Genomic DNA, 6000 nt, shown 5'->3' with positions numbered 1-6000 from the left:
GTGCTCAGACGACAACATCACCAGGTCCCCGACCTCGTACCCCTCCGTCGGCACATTCCGTCGCTTGCGATCGGCGTACTTCGCCATATTGGTCCGCGCGAGCTCTAGCGACTTCATAACCTGCTCGCGGACCTCTTCCATACGCTCCCGGAAGGCTGCTGCCGACTCGATGCTCCCCGGGACTTGGCGAAGGGAGAACTTGAAATCTTCTCCCTCGGAGGCCATGAACGGTGACATCTTGATCGCCGAATGCCACGCGTTGTTGTAGGCGAACTCCGCCATAGCGATCAGCTCCGCCCAATCATCCTGTTGGAAGTTCGTGTAGCTTCAGAGGTACTGTTCCAGCGTGGAGTTGGTCCTCTCCGTCTGCCCATCAGTCTCGGGGTGGTACGCCGTTGACAGCCGCTGGTTCATCCCGGTGATCTTGCACACGTCCCTCCAGAATCGCGACGTAAACAACGCCCCTCGATCGGTCAACAAGTCCTTAGGGTACCCATGGAGCCGCACCCATTCGTTGACGAATATCGACGCCAGCGCATGCGTGTTGTCATCCTTTCGACAGGGCACGAAATGCGCCCTCTTCGTAAAACGATCCACTATTACGAGGATCGAATCAAACCCCTTCGACACGGGCAACCCCGTGATGTGGTCCATAGTGACCGACTTCCATTTCCCTTCCGGTACCGGCAGTGGGTGCAGCTCCCCCATGGGTTTTGCCCGCGGTCTCCTGTTCCGCTGGCATACGTCGCAGGTCGCCACATACTCGGCCACCGTCTCTCTTAGCCGGGGCCACCAGAATTCCCGGAGAACCATCTCCGTCGTCTTGTCCCGACCATAGTGCCCGACCAGCTTCTGGTCGTGACATAGCGCGAGCACTTTGCTGCGCAATACCTCCTTATCGGGGACATACATCCATCCTCGATAAAGGAGGAACCCGTCGCTGTCCACCGTCCATTCCTCCGCCTTACCTTCCGGCGCTCGGGAGACCCGCTCGGCTCCGGCGGTCAACTCCGCGTAGGCGTCTTTGACGAAGGCGTCTTCCTTCAACTCCGCCAGCAGTAGACGCTGGATCTCTTCTTCCGGAAGTTGCAAGGTTCCGCATATGCGGAGAGCTCCTTGGCGCTGGTCCGTCGCAACGCTCCGACGGAGCGCCCCTTCGCTCTCCTCCATCGTGAGAGCATCCAGCTGCATCGGCAGCTCGCTGTTCTGCGGCCGTAGCAGAATCTCCGTTTCCAGGACCTTGGAGTCCTTCATCAGTTCTTCCCGGCGGCTCAATGCGTCGGCCTTACCATTCTCCGTCCCGGGCTTGTACTCCAGGGTGTAGTTGAACTGGTTCAGCCGCTGCGACCACCGCGCCTGTCTCCTCGTCAGCATTTTCTCGGTACGGAAGTACTCGAGGTTCTTGTGATCCGTAAGGATCCGAATGAGTCGACCACTGTCGAGGTACTGCCGCCATACCGTGCAGCTGTACACGATCGCGAGAAGCTCGCGGTCGTGAACGTCGTAGTTCCTTTCGGCCGACGTCAGGCTTTTCGACATGAAAGCCACAGGGTGCATCTTTCCGTCGGCTCCCTCCTGGGACAGCACCGCCCCGATCGCCCCAGAGGAGGCGTCCGTCTCCAACAAAATTTCTTTATCCTCGTCAAAATGAGCGAGGATCGGCGCCGTCGTGAACGCCCGTTTCAGTTCCTGGAAGGAGGCCTCCGCCTCCTTATTCCACTCCCATTTCCGACCTTTCTTCGTAAGGTCATGCATCGGCCTACACTTCTTCGAGTACCCTTCGATGAATCGGCGATAATAGTTGGCGAACCCCAGAAAGGACATGAGTCCTTTCACGTTCGTGGGGGCCGCCCAGTCCAGTACGGACTTGATCTTAGAGTCGTTCATTTGAACGCCCTGTGGGGTGACATCATACCCCAAAAACTCGGTGTGGTCCGTATCGAACTCACACTTCTCGGCTTTCGCGTAAAGCCCGTTCTCCAACAATCTCCGAAGGACTTCTCCGACGGCCTCGTCATGCGACTCCTGATCCGGTGAGAAAACCAGGATGTCGTCCAGGTAGATAACCACCCTGGTGTCCAACATATCCCGGAACACGTGGTTCATCCACCTCTGGAACGAGGCTGGAGCGTTGGTGAGCCCGAAGGGCATCACCAAACACTCGAAGAGCCCCTCCCGCGTTCGAAACGCAGTCTTCCACTCGTCACCCTCCTTTACTCGCAGGAGGTTGTATGCCCCTCGCAGATCTAACTTGGTGTAGATCTTCGCCCCCTTAAGGCGATCCAACGTCTCCGATATAAGGGGCAAGGTGTTATAGCGGTCACGTGACGCGTCGGACACGCCGTACGCGACTCCCGTATGCGACTCCCGTCGGGGGTACTTTTCGGTGTTGTTGTTTGGATGTAGAACTAGTACCTCTGTAATAGCTCTACATCCGTTATTACATCTAGATGTCTACCCGTACCTTGCCTCATTCCTGCGTCCCGTCAGCCTGTCCAGGGGGACCCCCGCCGGGGGTCGCTCCCGGGCCTTACAGAATAACGGATCATCAAAGGACCCCGAATGGGGGAGCACGAGGAGGTAGCCGGATCCCCTTGCAGTTGGGTGCAAGCGGAGTACCTAACGGTCCAGATAGCCATCTGACGTTGGTAGGAGTGTTCTACCCGGAAGGAGTGCCGGTCCAAGCACTCATGTTGTTGGATTCAGGAGCGACCGGGATGTTCATGGATCGGACATTCGCGTCGCTACATGGATTCGACGTGACGGACCTCGAGACGCCGCGGGTAGTGACGGTGATCGATGGTCGGGAGATCCAGGGAGGAAGGATCACCCAGAAGGCTCGTACGCTGGTACGTACGGGAGTGCACCTGGAACTGACCGAGTTCCACCTCACCGATTTGAGTGGGTATCCGGTCGTACTAGGTATCCCTTGGCTGCGGAGACACAATCCGCATATCCAATGGGACTCCAACGCGGTGACGTTCGGGGATGTCTGCATCAGCACGGGATGCCTCAAGAGGCCCGAGACGGTGTATGCTCCGGACGAAGTAGAAGTGGAGACACGAGGGATCGACCCGTTCAAGAAAATGAAGGGGTCGATCACGGAGGATTTGGTCGTCGCGCAGATGCAGATGACCCGGGAGGACGACGAACGGGCGAGGCGCCCGGACCTGTGGGATTGGGACGTCAAACCTACAGACTCGTTCCAGGATGACCTGGACCCTCCCGAGTATATGGAGAAGCTGAGGGACATGGTACCGGAGAAGTATCATGAACATCTTGGAGCGTTCTCCAAGACGAAGGCAGATACACTGCCCCCGAAGCGATCGATCGACCATGCGATCGAACTCAAACCCGGTACGTCGCCGACGTATCAGAAGCTCTATAACCACTCCCAGCGGGAGAGTGAGGAGCTAAAGAAGTGGTTGAAGGAGAATCTGGAGAAGGGGTTCATCAGGCCGTCGAAGTCGCCCTGCTCGAGCCCGGTACTGTTTGTACCGAAGAAAGGCGGCGAGATGCGTATGTGCATCGATTACCGTCGCCTTAACGACATTACGGTGAAGGATAGGACGCCCCTACCCCTCATCTCAGAGACGCTAGACAGGTTGAAGGGCGCGAAGGTTTACACGAAGATGGACCTCCGAGGCGCGTACAACCTGCTACGCGTAAAAGAAGAAGACATTTGGAAGACCGCGTTTACTACACGTTTCGGTCTGTTCGAATGTTTGGTCATGCCGTTCGGCTTGACCAACGCCCCCGCTACCTTTCAGCGGTGGATGAACGAGGTCTTCCAAGACCTCTTGGATGTGTGCGTCGTCGTTTACCTCGACGACATACTTATTTACTCCTCCGACCAGGAGACCCACGATGGTCAGGTCAAGGAGGTTATGAAGAGGCTGCAGGCAAATGGCCTGTATGCGAAAGCGGAGAAGTGTGAGTTCGATACGGTGGCTACCGAATTCTTGGGGTACGATATTGCCCCGACGGGGGTTAGTATGAACCCGTCCAAGGTCAAGTCCGTTTTGGACTGGGCCCCCCCGAAGAACATTCGGGGACTGCAGTCCTTCTTAGGATTTGCAAACTATTATCGGAGGTTCATTCGGAACTACTCCAAGAAGATTCAGGGAATGACGGCCCTGACGAAGAAAGGGGCGAAGTACTCCTGGACGGCAGCCGCTGACGCTGCGTTCCGGGAATTGAAGGAGTCCTTCACCCAAGCGCCTATATTGGCGCACTACAACGAGGAGCGCCAAGTGGTGCTCGAGACCGACGCTTCCTCTGGAGCGATCGGCGCGGTGATGTCCCAGGTAGGGGACGATGGGAAGCTCCACCCGGTAGCGTTCATGTCGAAGAGTCTGACGCCCGCCGAGAGGAACTACGATGTGCACGACAGGGAACTGTTGGCCATCGTTTATTGCAGTCGGATATGGCGACATTATCTCGACAACAAGTACCCCGTTCGGATCCTCACGGATCACAAGAATTTGGAATACTTCAAGAGGGACAAGGTATTGTCTCAACGGCAGGCGCGATGGTCGCAGCTGTTGAACCAAATCTCCTACACCCTGGAGTACAAACCGGGAACGGAGAACGGGAAGGCCGACGCGTTGAGTCGGCGGGAAGAGTTGATGGAGGAGACAGAGCCGAAGCGAGCGGAGACTCTGCTCCGGCCTGTCGAAGACGCACCCCCAGAAGGGTGTAGTCCGGTCGAGCGACCGCCTTTGCGGCTAAATGGCACCATCCCCGCGCTGGGCGACTGGATGGTGAAAGCGCTGATACCGGCGGCGCAGGACGACCCGGTGACGAAAGAGCTCGTAGCGCAGCTCAAGGCGGGGACCTTGGCGAACGAGCGATACAGCTTGAGCCCCACTGGGGTTCTCCTGTACAACGGGTTGGTGTATGTTCCTAACGCAGGGAACATCAAGGTAGAGCTGATGAAGCGTCTACATGACGGGAAGGCCGCCGGCCATTGGGGTCGGGACAAGACCGTGGAGCTGACCAGTAGGGACTTCTACTGGCCTGGGATGGCGAAGTGGATCGGGGAGTACGTCGCTAGCTGCAGCATATGCCAGCGCAATCGACGGCCCCGGATGAAGCCTGTCGGCGAATTAGCGCCGCTCCCGGTACCGGCAGGACCATACGAATCGATCACTTGGGATCACATCACGGATTTGCCCGAGTCCATGGGGTCCAACTCGATCCTGGTGATCGTCGACCGATTCAGCAAGCGGGCGCACTTCGTCGCTTGTCGGAAGGACAACGACGCCTCGTTCTTGGCGCGGTTGTTCCTCGACCGGTGGGTGTGTTTGCATGGGTTCCCGAAGCAGATCATTTCGGATCGAGGTACGTTGTTCACCTCGCGCTTCTGGAAAGATCTGTGCCGCATGGCAAACGTGGAGAATAGTTACTCCACGGCGTTCCACCCGGAGACGGACGGCCAGACCGAGCGAAGTAACTCCACCTTGGAGCAATACTTGCGGTCGTACGTCAACTTTCTCCAAGACGACTGGGCGGAGTTACTCTCCATGGCGGAGTTCGCTTACAACAACGCGAAACATTCTGCCATCGGGATGTCGCCATTCATGGCGTCCGAGGGAAGGGAACACAGTTTCTCCCTACCGGTGCCCGGCACTAGGGAGGAGGCGGTAGAATCGGCGGGGGAGTATCGAGACCGACTCGACGGGATTTACAAGTCGGTGAAGGAGGCGCTGGAGCAGGCGCGACAAGACATGGCAAAGTACGCGAATCGAAGGCGTACCGCCGTCCCTGACGAGGGTTACAACGTAGGCGACTTGGTGATGTTATCCACCAAGAACTTGACATCGGTGCGCCCCAGCCAGAAGCTCTCGATGAAGACGCTGGGGCCTTTCCCGATCACGGAGATCATCGGCCAAAGCAAGATGGCGAGGAGGCTGGAACTCCCCGCGCAACTACGCCGGGTGCACCCCGTCTTCCATGTGTCGCTGCTCATCCCCTATCGGGCCAACGAACTGGAAGGAA

This window comes from Filobasidium floriforme (assembly GCF_021052385.1).
Source record: "Filobasidium floriforme strain CBS 6241 chromosome Unknown HD553scaffold_6, whole genome shotgun sequence".
Lineage (NCBI taxonomy): Eukaryota > Fungi > Basidiomycota > Tremellomycetes > Filobasidiales > Filobasidiaceae > Filobasidium > Filobasidium floriforme.
This window is presented reverse-complemented; position numbering follows the sequence as displayed.